The 14,797-nt window shown below is 36.4% G+C and overlaps 1 pseudogene; it reads left to right on the forward strand.

Moving 5' to 3' along the window:
• The first annotated feature begins 8,890 nt into the window (after nt 1-8,890).
• Nucleotides 8,891-14,357, forward strand: LOC118848823 (annotated as a pseudogene).
• Nucleotides 14,358-14,797: the final 440 nt, after the last annotated feature.

Genomic DNA, 14,797 nt, shown 5'->3' on the forward strand with positions numbered 1-14,797 from the left:
ATAGAAGAGATGTAGAACTGGAAAAGTGAGGAACCATAAACCCTGGAGCTATGTATTGGTGATTAGATGAGTAGTTCTGAAATGGGAAATGACATGGTTTATCCTAAGCATGACAGATGAAAATCAGAAGGCTCTAGTGAGTACTTGCTGTAAATGAGAAGAATTTCCCACTAAGACCCTAAGTACAATGTATCAGAAGTTTAGGCAAAGAAAAAAAAATAGGCCAAAGGGGATTAGCTGACTGGGAGAACCCTGTTTTTTACTTGTTGTTGTTTGTTTTGTTTTCTACAGAGCTCAGTGCCAGAGGCTGAGAATCTCCTGCTCAAGAGATAAAAATCCAAGATTATAAGGTAAACAAGATTGGTTACTTCATAGAGGAAAAAAGCTACAAGTGGTTTCTCTCCTCTCCTCCTCCTAGTTAGGATGACAACTTTGTTAAAATAACTATTTAAAAGTTTCTGGCTTTTCAGATGAAAGAAATATTTGAAGAGATAGCCAAAGACTTCAGGAGAAGCTGGGCAGAATGCAGAAAGAAGGTTCATGGCTTGCCTAGCCATGTGTTTAGCAGAGGTGCACTTTGCAAAGCCTCTAATTGAGATAATGTATCTGGTGGAAACCAGCAGGAGCAACATAATGACATACTTGGAATTTCATCAGCATTAGCAGCTCTGCAAAATTAGAGGTGATATGTCCTTCTCATCATGATCCCTGGTGTATGTTTCACTACGAGTAATCCTAGAAATGTTGAGCAAAACTCATTTGGCATTCAAAACTCTTCATAATATACAACTTCCCATATTTCCAGTCTTATTACAATCTTACCCATATACACACATAAAAACTCTGTAGTCTAATGTTTCTAAACTTCCTCAAATTCTTCAAAAAATATTCCATATTCAAACTGAACATTGTTACTTCTGGTCCACCATGTCTGGAATCTCTTTCTCTTCCTCTACACCTCAAATTCTTCACTTTGTTCAAGTCCAAGCTAAAAATCCCATGCTCTACAAAAAGCCTTTCCTGATCCTTCTTAATTCTAGTGCCTTTCTTCAGTTCATTATTTCCAATTATCCTGTATATAGTTTGTTTGTATGTAATTGATCTCATGGTCTCTCTCCATTGCAGTGTGACCTCAGTGAGAGCTAGGATTGCATTTTTGCCTTTCTTTGCATGGGACAGTAACACACCAATGTGTAGAATGTTTTCCCTCCTCTGCTCAACATCCTTAACTTTAAATACTAGTTAAAATCTCTTGCATTGGAAGCATTTCCCAACCCCTATTAATTATAATGCCTTTATTATGATAATTACTTCCTATCTGTCTTGTATTTAGCTTCTTTGTGTATATTTATAGTTGTTCTTCCCTCTATTAAACTGTAAGCTCCTTAAGAACAGGTAGTATCATTTTTTATCCCACAGTGCCTGGCACATAGGAGGTTGTTAATAAATGTTCATTGACTGACTAGATTGCTGACTTATGACCATGACTTTGAATATATATAACCCCTAGAGCACCTTGGACTTTGTCTCTGAAGACTTTGCTTGCGAGCTGGAGTTTTCCCCAGGTGATTACATAGATAAATCATCTATTATTTTCCACATTTCTCTCTCAAGTATCTAGGGCCATTTTGATAACTGTTTCAACAATAAATCATCTATATATCTATTAATTTGTCCAAAAGTTTTGACAAAACTATCCCATATAGATGTGGAGGGGTTTATGCTCATACATCTAACCAAGAAGCCAATATTGTTGATTAATGATCATACATATACTTTTCCTTAGAGATGAAAATGTAACATAGACGATACAGTGCTAATTCTTCATCGTATAGGTATAAAAACTGAGACTCAAAGAAATGAAATAGTCACAGGACCAGTGAATATTAGAACCAGGATTCCAATACAAATGTTTTGACATACATATCACCAGTGCTCCTTCCTCTACCATACCCTTGAAATCAATCAATTCTCCCTCTATAGAGTGATACCATATATTTAATTTTTAATGTGAGATGATATATATATAAACTAAATTTAATAATATATATAAACTATATTTAATATATCAACATTATATAGCATGTACTATTGTGTGTACACATATGCATTATATAAATATATACACACATAATATATATGCTTATATATTGTTATATATACATATATATAAATATTATATATAAAAACACATGTGTATGCATATATACTATATACACGCACACATATACATATATACACATATACATATATACATATATAAATATAAGAGTATGTATACATATATAAACTTTAATATTTCTGCAGAAAAATCAGAATGGTAAAAATAGAACTAGCACCTACCACTGTTCCACCTTTTTTTATCTTTTCTAGGTGTCATTTTTTTTCACCTGTACAATGGCATAACAATGCTGCTTGCTGCTACTGTGGTTATGCAAGGCCAATAACACCAACACCCCAAAGGGCTGCTAGCACAGTTCCTTTGATCTGCCTTCCTAAGGAAAGCAACTTTAAGCAGTTAACAATCTTACTTAATTAAACATACATATACCATTCACTTAGTTCTGGGGGGAAAAGCCAGAGCCCTGAACTTCAGAACAAATACAAACAGACATTATAAACAGATCAACAGACAGACTTTTACTTGTCTGACCAAATCACAACACATATGTAGTTACCAGAGAGAAGCAGCAACATTCGGGTTTTCAAAGCTGGGGGTGGGAGGGAAGGCTCTCAATGGCTACCCAGAGTCTTGTCATCAACACTCTTTCAATGAGTGTACCCCAAGAGCAAAATGCCAACCTCAGATCTCCTATCTCAGGGCCCTGGGGCACTTGATTACCTCAGTGCTGAGAAGCACTACAAAAAAAAAAAAAAGACAAAAAAGTCCAACTTTACCTGCCCCATTCAGAAAAAGGCAAGTCTCATTAAAGGCACTTGATGGCCATTGCATTCCAAAAGAGAAAAAACAACAAAAGTTCCACCCTAATTACCATAACAAAAGGTTGGGGTGATTGGTTGAATCAGATGATCTTCAAGGTCTCTTCTACCTGTAAAATTGAGTATTCGGAGAGGAAAAAGGAAGGACATGGAATGAGATTTCCATGGTGAATGGCTTGAAGTCTGAGGATAGTATCCCCTTATGTGCTTTCTTTTTGGGGGAAAAAAATAGTTGGTAAATTAAAATGTAATTATGTGCGCAAAGATTATGAGGTTAAAATAAAGGATTTGATACTACTTAATTACAAGAAAACAGAAGTGATTCTCCTAACCAAAGGTCTGATAAAGCCTGCCACATAATTTCTCCCCCTTACCACCATTCCTTCTATGAAAAACAAATATATCAAAGTTAGTTAAACAACAACACACATTAATAATAATTAAAGCCAGCCAGAGATTTGTTAGGATCAAATCCTTCTAAAAAATAATTCTCTCTTTTAAAAAAACAAAAAACAAAAACAGATGAGTTACAATAGGTCCACAAAGGGAGGTGTTGGACTTAGTTGTCAAGGACAAAGAGGAGTAAGGACAAATTTTGGGACACAGTCATCATTTAAATCAAAACTCACTGTTTGATACCCAGGATCCCATGTGGAAATTCATCCTTGAGTTTAGTTCCAATGAAAAGTTTATCTCTAGATTATTTTGTATGCTTTCTTTTGTCAAACAATGACCAGCATGTAACCCAATGCATTCATTTCCCATTTCACTTTAACGGACAAGAAGCACAAAATGAAATTCTATGCATAATTGTAGTAATGAATTTGTATCAGTTGCCTCTTGGTATCAACTCTTTTTGCTTTCTTTAGAGAGTTTGAGGTTTTATTTTGAGCTCTCATTTTGTTACTATAGATATTAACAGGGACAGTGAATGGAAGATAATCAAGGTGAATGTAATGATGTAGTGCACACCTGGCTCATTCCTCCTACTTGCTGCTACTTACTGGGAGCAGTGGCTGTCAAATGATTAATTCATTTATTAATCAATTAAATGGTGAGGATGTGGACCTTGTAATTTATAATGTGGACACCAGATGTCACCTTGACTACATATGAGGAAACTGCTTCCCACTGCCAAAGGTCCACCCTCTTGAACATGTGAACCACTACAGCTGGTCAACATATGTTTCTATATGAATTCAGGGGTATGACCAGGAATATGAACCCAAATTATCCAGAATATCAAATCCTGCTAATACATGGACTTCCACTTCAAGGAGCCAAGAAGTAAGTTACTCTCACCCTTCCTTATTGACCTCTGAAAGTCCATAAAACGTGAGCATAGCAAAAACCCCGAAACAGCTAAGCCAGCAGAAAGACAGGGTATAGCAGTCATTTAACCCAGGATGCTTGGGGAACCAATAGGAAAGGCCCCTCTCTTACTGAACAGCACAGGCCATAGGACACCCAGCAAGCCAATAGCAAGCCCACCTCAGCAAACCAGGGGTGATCCTTAACCCAGGGAGGTGGAGAAGGTAAGTACCAACACCAGGACCCACCCCACCTCCCAAGTACCTCAGTAAAGGCAAGACAACTAGCAGATACCATCGCAAAAAACCACCACATGTGCTGGCATCCTTCAGCAGCCAAATATTGGAGTGCAAAGTCTGGGAGAGCAAGAACAAGTGCAAGGTCTGGGTGAGCAGGCATCCCCCAAGGGCCAGACTGCCCACTCCCACCCAGAGACCTCCAGTGTTGCTGACCCCAGCTCTGCATCAAGTGAGCTGTCAGACCTGTAGAGCCTCCAGCTGCCAGCACCTGAAGCCCTAGCACAAAAGCTAGTGACCAGGACTCAGGTACCTAGCAAAAGAAACTTGACTCAGTGTCACCTGCACTCCAGCAGGGGAGCTCAACTCTAAAAGCCAAAAATTTGGGAAACACCATGATCAAAAAGCAGAAACAGACAATGGCCATAGATTGTTAAAATGGACACAGGGAAGATAAAGGCACAAATTCAGAAGAGGACAACATTGTCAATACACCCATATCTGAAAACTCAAAGAGAAATATAAATTGGTCTCAAGCCCAAAAAGCCTTCTTGGAAGAGCTCAAGAAGGATTGCAAAAAACAAATAAAAGAGATAGAAGAAAAATTGGGAAAAGAAATGAGAGAAATGCAAAAGAGAATTAATAGCTTGGAAAGGGAAGGGCAAAAATTGACTGTTGAAAACAAGTTCTTACAAAGTAGAGGTGGCCAAAAGGAAAAGGTGGCACAAAACTCACTGAAGAGAAGATTTCCTTAAAAAGTAAAATGGGCCAAATGGAAAAGGAGATACAAAATCTAATAGCAGAAAAATATTGCTTAAAAATTAGAATTAGGCAAGTAGAAGTGAATAACTCTATGAGATTTCAAGAATCAAACAAAAACAAAAGAATGAAAAAAAGAAGAAAATGTAAAATATCTCATTGGGAAACAACTGACCTGGAAAATAGATCCAGATGAGAAAATTTAAAAATTATTGTTCTACCTTAAACTCATGATGGCAAACAATAGCCTGTACAGCATCTTCCAGGAAATAATTAAAGAAAATTCCCTTGAGGTCCTAGAACTAGGAGGTATAATCATCATTGAAAGAATACACCAATCACCTCCTGAAAGAGATCACAAATTGAAAATCCCAAAGATTACCATAGCCAAATTCCAAAACTACCAGGTCAAAGAGAGAATAGTGCCAACAACCCAAAAGAAACAACTTAAATTTCATGAAAACACAGCCAGAATTATGCAAGACTTGCAGGTCCTATATTAAAATATCAGAGGGCTTGTAATATAATATTCCATGAGGCAAAAGAGCTTGTATTAAAACCAAGGATGAACTAATCAGTGAAAATGAGAGTAGTATTTCAGGGGAGGAGATGGCTATACAATGAAATATGGAACTTGCAAAACTTTGTATGAAAAGACCAGAGCTCAACAGAACAGATCTTCATAAAAAAAGACTTAAGAGAGGTATAAAAAGGTAAACAATAAAGAAAAAATGCAGAAACCTTATGAACAAGGGCAAATTGTCAACATCCCTACAAGTGAAGATGACACTTGTAACTCTTGAGATCTGTGTTGTTATTATGCCATTTGAAAGGAATACAAACACACACACACACAAAGGCTGTGAGTATAAGTTGACTATAATGTGATGATAAAAAACCCGATTAAATGATATTATTGGGTGAAGAAGAAAGGACGAGGCAGACAAGGGTAAATTGCATTACATGAAAGTGCACAAAAACAATACACTGTAAAGTAAAGAGGGAAGTGAAATGAGGATTGTTTCAACCATGTGTTCATCATATTTGGCTTATAGAAGAAATAACAATCAGTTATAGAAATCTAACTTAAGCTATAGGAAGTAGGTGGGGAAGGGGGAAAGAAATGGGAGGGTGTGGATAGAAAAGAGGGAAGAAGTAGTAAAGGTGAAAGGGAAAATAACAGAGGGTGCTAATAGAAGGGAAGGCAGACTGAAGGAGGCATTGGTTGAAAACAATGCTCTAGTGGGGAGGGAAAGGTAGAAAGAAGAGAGAAAAGTATAAATGGAAAAAAATAGAATGGAGAGAAAGAGACAGTAATCATAACTGTGAATGTGAAATGGAAAAAGAGAGCAGAGTGGAATAAGAACCATTATCCTACAATATGTTTTTTACAAGAAACACATTTGAAGCAGAGGGATACACACAGAGAAAAAGTAAAAGCCTGGAATAGAACACATTATGCTTCAGCTGAAGCAAAAAAGCAGGCATAGTAATCCTGATCTCAGACAAATAAAAAGCAAAAATAGGTCTAATTGAAAGAGAGAAGAAAGGAAACTACATCTTGCTAAAAGGTACCATAGACAATGAAGGTCTATCAATATTGAACATATATGCACTGAGTTGTATAGCATCAAAATTCTTAGAGAAGTTAAGGGAGTTACAAGAAAAAAATAGAAAACAAAACTATACTAGCAGGCAAACTTAACTTGTCCTCTCTGAAATAGATGAATCTAAACACAAAATAAACAAGAAAGAATTTAAAGAAATGAATAGAATTTTAGAAAAGTTAGATACGGTTGATCTGAAAAAATTGAATGGGGATAGAAAGGAATATAAATTTTTGCGGTGATTCCAGGCACCGACACAAAAATTGACCATGCATTAGGGCATAAAATCCTTAAAATTCAATGTAGAAAGGCAGAGATACTAAATGCCCCTTTTTCACACCATGATGGAACAAAAACTACATGTTATAAAGTGCCATGGATAGATAGAATAAAAATTAATCGGAACGTAAATAATCTAATCTTAAAAAATAAGTTTATAAAAGAACAAATCATAGAAACAATAACTTCATCCAAGATAATGAAAATAATGAGACAGCATACCAAAACCTATGGGATGCAGTGAAAGGGGTTCTTAGAAGAAGTTTTATATCCCTGAATGCTTACCTGATAAAAAAGAAAAAAAAAAGGAAGAGATTGATGAATTGCGTGTGCCACTAAAAAAGTTAGGGGGAAAAATATTAAAAATAGCCAACTAAATACCAAATTAGAAATTCAGAAAAAAGGAAAGATGAATAAAATTGGAATTAAGAGAACTATTGAAATAATAAATAAAACTAAGAACTGGATTTAAGAAAAAACAAACAATAAAACAGATAAAGCATTCATTGATCTTATTTTTAAAAAGAAAGAAGAAAAACAAACTGCCAGTATCAAAAATGAAACAGTTGAATTCACCACCAATGAAGAGGAAATCAAAACAATAATTAAGAGCTATTTTGCCCCACCATATGCCAATAAATCTGACAATCTTAGTGAAATGGATGAATATTTACAAAAAATATAAATTGCCCAAATTAACAGAAGACAAAAAAACTCTTAAATAACCTCATTTCAGAAAAAAAAAGAAATTGAATAAGCCATCAATAAACTCCCCAACAAAGAATCACCAGAGCCAGATGGATTCAAAAGTGAAGTATATCAAATATTTCAAGGACAATTAATTACAATAGTATACACATTATTTGGGAAAATGAATGAAGAAGAAGTCCTATCAAATTATTTCTATTATACAAATATGGTGCTGATACCCAAACTGGGAAAGGCCAAAACAGAGAAGAAAGATTGTAGACAAACTTCCCTAATGACTATAGATGCGAAAATTTTAAATGAAGTATTAGCAAAGAAATTTGAGTAATTTATCTAGAGGGCAATACATTATGACCAGGTGGGATTCTTACCAGGAATCCAGAGCTGGTTCAATATTAGGAAAACTATGAGCATAATTGACCATATAAACAACAAAAGTAACAGAAATCATATGATAATCTCAAGATGTGCAGTCAAAGCTTTTGGTAGAATACATCACCCATTTCTATTAAAAAGAAACCTAGAAAACATAAATGCAGTGGTCCTTAAAATGATAGGTATCATCTACCTAAAACCATTAGCAAGCTGTATATATAATGCAGATAATGTAGGAGCATTTCCAATAAGATAAGGGTTGAAACAAGGATGTCAATCATCACCCTTGTTCCTCAGTATTATACTAGAAATGTTATTGTTAGCTATAAAAGAAAAAGAAATTGAAGGAATTAGAATAGGCAGAGAAGGAGCAAAACAATCACTCTTTGTTGACGATTTTACAGTATGCTTAGAAAATTCTAGAGAATCAAGTAAAAAATTACTTGAAATAATAAACAACTTTAGCAAAGTTGCAGGATACAAAATAAACCCACATAAATCACCACCATTACAATATATTACTAACAAAGCCAAACATCAAGAGATAGAAAGAGAAATTCCATTTAAAGTTACTATAGAGAATATAAAATACTTGGGAGTCTACCTGCCAAGATTTATGTAGGCAAGATTCATGACCTCAAGGATGACCATATATGCTCGTATGGTTCAGAATCCCAAAGTATGGAAAACACTCTAGGTAAAAGGCAGAAGAACTGTAACATTTATTTAGACATAAGAGGATCAAGTCCCAAGACCAATAACTCTAATTTGATATAGCAGCAATTATATTCCAAAACCAGTATGCCCTCCTCAATGTAGCAACAAGGAAATAAAAGAGTATTATATCAAGGAACCACGTCATCGTCATCCTATAACCTTTCCCCCTCCTGAGGGAAACACTCACAAATCCTGTCTTATTCCCTGTGTCCCTCCACACCTCCCCTGCTTAGTTTTCTGATCTCTGCAGTTCCTTGGTTTCCACTCTGCACTCCATTCTTTCTGCAGCTCTGTTGTCTGGGAGTTCTTACTTCTCCTCCTTGGGCTAGATTCTGAATTCTCAGTTCTCAATGGCTATTTCTGTGTATATATACTCTTTTTAGGGACCAAGGGTTTCATGCCTAATCAGCAAAAGGGTGTGAGCCTCAGGCTTAGCATCCACTTAGCAAAAGGGTGTGGGAAAGATCATTAATCACTGATTGGCATCACAAAGGTGTAGGCCTGCCTGTAATCAGGCCTCCTTTAACTGACCCCACCTGAAGCCTATGGGCAGGAAAGATCTTTAATAAAATTATCACCACACAAGACAAACTCAGGAACTATAAGAACACAGTTACAAAACACCTGCCACACAAATAAAGTTGGACCTAAACAATTGGAAAAATTTCAGTTGTTCATAGGTAGGCCAAGCTAATATGATAAAATGACAATTCTGCCTAAATTAAATTACTTATTCACTGCTGTACCAATCGAACTGCCAAAAATTATTTTATAGAGCTAGAAAAAAAAAACAATGACAAAATTGATCTGGGGGAACAAAAGGTCCAGAATATCAAGGGAATTAAGGAAAATAAATGCTAGGGAAGGTGACCTAGCTGTGCCAGGTATTAAATTGTATTATAAAGCAGTGATCATCAAAACTGCTTGATAATGGTTAAGAAATAGAGGACTGGATGAGTGGAATAGATTAGGTACATAAGACTTAATGGTCAATGATTACAGCAATCTACTATTTGATAAACCTAAAGACTCCAGCTTCTGCCATAAGAACTCATAAATTAACAAAAACTTCTGGGAAAACTGGAAAATAGTGTGGCAAAAGTAGATGAATATGTTACACCATATACCAAGATAAATTCAAAATAGGTACATGATTTAAACATACAGACTTATACTGTGAGGAAACTAGGAGAGCAAGGAAGAGTTTTCCTGTCAGATCTATGGAGAAGCCAAGAATTCCAAACAAGAGATAGAAAGCATTATGAAATGCAAAATTGGTGATTTTGATTTCATTAAATTGAAAAGTTTTTGCACAAACAAAGCCAATGCAACAAGATTAGAAGGGAAGCAGAAATCTGAGAGACCATTTTGACAGCCAGTATCTCTGATAAAGGTCTCATTTCTACAATATAGAGAGAATTGAGCTAAATTTATAAGAATACAAGTAATTTCCCAATTGAGAAATGGTGAAAGCATATGAATAGGAAGTTTTCAGAGGAAGAAATTAAAGCTATCTGTAGTAACATGAAAAAAATGCTGTAAATCACTATTGATTAGAGAAATGCAAATCAAAACAACTCTGAGATCCCACATCCCACCTATCAGATTGCCTGTTAACATGACAAAACAGGGAAATGGTAAATGTTGGAGAAGATGTATGGAAAGAGGAACACTAATGCATTGTTTGTAGATTTGTAAATTGATCCAACCATTCTGGACAGCAAGTTGGAACTATGCCTAATGGGCTATAAAATTGAGCATACCCTTTGACCCAGCAATGCCACTTCTAGGTCTGTATCCTAAAGAGATCATAAAAATGGGAAAGGACCCAAATATACAAAAACATATTTATAACAGCTCTTTGTGGAGGCAAAGGATTGCAAATTGAGGAGATGTCCATTACTTAGTGAACTGCTGAACAAGTTGTCATATATTCATATAAAGGAATACTATTGTACTATAAGATGTTGAGCTTCAAGATTTCAGAAAAACTTGGTAAGACTCATAAGACCTGATGCAAAGTGAAATGAAGAGAAAGAGAAGAACGTTAGAACATTGCACACAGTAACAACCACATTGTGTGATGGTTGACTTTGACAGGCTTAGCTTTTCTCAGGAACTGCCAGGACACACAAGATTGAAAATGCTATGCACATCCAGAACAAGAACTCTGGCATCAGAATGTGGATGGAAGTATACTTTTTGCTCTCCTTTTCTTTTCTTGTTTTGTTTTGTTTCTTCTTTCTTGTGGCTCTTTCCATTAGTTCTAAGTCTTCTTCACATCATGACTACTGTAAAAATATTTTTATTATGAATGTGTAAGTAGAGCCTATATCAGAATTAATACTATCTTGGGAAGGGGGGATGTGTTGGTAAGCAAAATGGGCTCTTAACACTTAGTTTGACCAAGTGCCCTTGAAGAGTTTGGCTTTTGTTTCCTTTGAGTAATTCAGTGTATTTCATTGAGCCTTACTAGGTGCTAAGTCCCAGGCCCAAACCCCTATTAGATATAAAACCTATGTGGGTGTGGATTGGTAACTAAGGTGGGGCCCAAGGTGGGGCTAATTCAGGGGAGGGCCTAGTTTTATACATGAGTTTGAGTGGTAGGTTTGGGACATCAGAGGCTCTTAGACCACGTGGGTTTAAGTTGCTTCTTTGTGATGATTTTAGGTCATGTGGGTGAGTCACATGTGAGACTCACCCCTGATGCTGAAAAAGATATAAAACCAGAGGTTGGCTTTCTATTTTTTGGAGCTCTTACCCACAGCTGTGGTGACACACGTGACTCTGGATCAGCCCTTGTTAATGAGCTCCCGGGCTGAACCTAGATGTTGGTAACTATGAATTGTATAGGGTCTGTCTGTTGATGTTTGTAATTTGTTTGTACTTTGCTCTGAAGTTCAGTGTGCTGGTCTTTTCCCCTGAACTAAGTTAATGATATTTGTGTGCTGAATTAAAGTAAGCCTGTCAACCCCTTGACCTTGTTTTCCTTAGTTAAGCAGATGAAATGAACATGTGCTTTTGCAGCCTGCTGGCAGCTTTTTGGGTGCTGGCTGTTGGATCTTACACCACCGCAGTAGCTGCTAGCCGAATTGTTAAAACAGGAAAGGAGAAGGTAGGTGAGAAAATTCAAATCTCAAAATCTTATGCAATTGAATGTTAAAAACTAAAAATAAATAAATTAAATATTAAGAAAAAAAGACTATCAGATCCCTCTAATTTCTATCCTTCAAATCTCCATGTTTGGACTCCTCCCTTCTCACTTTTTTGCACTCATTTGTAGGCTTCAACAATTTATTTTCTTAATGTCTTTATGATTTATCAAAACAGTAAAGTAATTTTAGATAATATAACAACACAAACAAAACCATCAAATACTTTTAAATAGCAAGGTCAGAAATTCATTGTAACTTGGATAGATGTCTTTTCACTCTCCCTCTCCTCATCACACCTTCTCCCAGCTAGTAAAAGGAAAGATAAAAAGGAAAGATTTGTTGCTTTAAAGCTCAAAATTTTCTTAACAAGTTCTCTGAGGAAAGAAGGGAAAGGGAAAATGACAGAACTGGTGCTACTCCAGCTCAGAATGGCTATATTTAATGGAACCTTTCTCTTGTTTCTCTTATTTGCTCTGTTCTGGTCTCTCTCTATGCTACCTATTTTGATTTCCTCCAAGTTTGCAATGCTCTAGGTCTCCTGATGCTTCCCCAGTGTGCTCCACAATTGATTTCAGTTCTCTCGTTGTTCTACAATGCCATGACTACTTTACTGCTGGGAAAGAAAACTCAAAATGGAGTTCAGACAAGCATTGCTTGGTGAATTTTGTCAGCCATCCCCTATCTTGTGGAATGAAGGCAGGTTATAAGTGCCAGATAGAGAGATAGATGGATAGATAGGTAGATAGATAGAGAATTATATAGATTAATCTTTAAAGGTTAGGTTAAAGAGATTGTATTTTTTGCCCTTTTTTTAGGTCATTGGTCTCAAAAGCAAGAATAGGTCAAAAGGCCATATCAGGTGGCTTGAATCTCGTGAAGATATAAACACTTTGTTTCACTATTTGGACAACTGTTATTCCGTATTAACAATACAATGAAAAAAGTAAAACATTTAAATAAGTAGCAAAAATAAATGGAGCTACAAACTTGAAACTATTGCACATGACATGTAAGTTTAAGATTCACTACTTTGGGTTGAGGGTATGATCTAAGGAAGTTTTAGAATAAGAGTGTGATGTGATAAAAAAGGTTATTTAGATTTGGAATGCAACATAGTAGAAAATATCTTTAACACCCAAATCAAGAGTCTAGTTAAACTCTCTGCCACTGATTAATCAGCTTTGTCACTACAGGAGAAACTTCATTCCCATGGCCTTCTGTTCATTCAAATATAAAATAAAGATCTAGTTGATATAAAAGATCTCTTCCTCTGAAATGTTATGATTAATCTGGCAACAATGTGAAGCATGGGTTTTACATAAGGAAAGATATGAACATGGTTAACTTGGGCCCAAGTGGAATAAATCTACTCACATTAAGTAAAAGGAAAAATTAAATAAAAAAAATAATTAGTGAAACTTGGGAAAAGGAAATAAAGTAAGAGATCTTTTGTTATCTTTTCATTGTGAAAAAAAAGAAAAAAAAACAGCATTAAGAAGTGGGGCAGCATGGAGTAGCCCTAGGGAATGGGGAATGTTTCTCTCAATCAAGGTAGCTGCTTGGAGAAACAGAGTGATTGAGCCCCTGGGAAGCTCAGAAATGAGGTGCTCACCAGTCCAAGGAGTCACTAGTCACTAAGGATGGAGGGGGCTTCAATTATTCAAGCACTAACCAGAAACCATGCCAGCTGCTAGAATGCCTCAGACAAACCCTCTGCCTGGGCCTCAAGAGCCATGAAAGGTAACCATCTATGACCAAAAGAACTTCTAGGACAAAAGGATGGAATTCATAGGCCCCTGCCCCGATGTCTCCAAATGCAGCTTTGACAATGTCATATCCCTAAAGGTAGAATGTGGCACATGGATTGATTATGAACACACAAACTTCTGTGGGTAACAGTTTGTCCTGGAGAGAGGAGAGTACCCATTTTGTGAATCCTAGACTGAGAACAATGCTTACCACAAGGAGCATCATATGTTCTATCACCCAATCTGTTCCGTGAACCATAAGGAATCTTTGGGAAAGGAAACTTCATTGGCTGACAGTGGGAAATCTGCGATGACTAGCCCTCCCTGGAGGCCATGGGCTGGTGCAACAATGAAGTTGGCTCCATGAAGATAAAGTGTGGAGCATGAGTCTGCTACCAATATCCTGGATACTGTGGGTACCAGTACATCTTGGAGTGTGATCACCACTATAAGCACTGGAGAGAATGGAGTTCTCACACCCAGACTTTCCAGATTCAGTCAATCTGCTGCATCCAGCAGTAGGTTCCCTGACTCTGAGGGTAGCCGCCAGCAATTTAAAACCATTCTGTTACTTGCTTTGAAAAAATAATGGGTTTCACTGTACTGCTCATAAACCATCACTTTTGATTTATGAACAACTGCTAAAAATTCTCAATAAATGCCATTAAAGGAAAAAAAAAGAAGTGGGACAGAGTGACCGCAGGGTTTTTTTTTAAATGAACATTTCTGGCTTCCCACAACTTTTTAATAATGGACAGATTTGGGAATCAGCTTGGGCTCCCTTTACTTGTACAGATCATGACCTATGTAGGCCTTCCAAATGTGTAAGATTGGGGTGGATTTGTTTACATGGATACTAAGTGCAATCCTATCTCATGAGTTACCGTGGCCAAAAAAATTCATCACCAAGGAGGCAACCACTGGAGATGAGCCTATAAATACTTAGGTAGGTTGAAATGTAG

Source organism: Trichosurus vulpecula, chromosome 4 (assembly GCF_011100635.1).
Source record: "Trichosurus vulpecula isolate mTriVul1 chromosome 4, mTriVul1.pri, whole genome shotgun sequence".
NCBI classification, from domain to species: Eukaryota; Metazoa; Chordata; class Mammalia; order Diprotodontia; family Phalangeridae; genus Trichosurus; species Trichosurus vulpecula.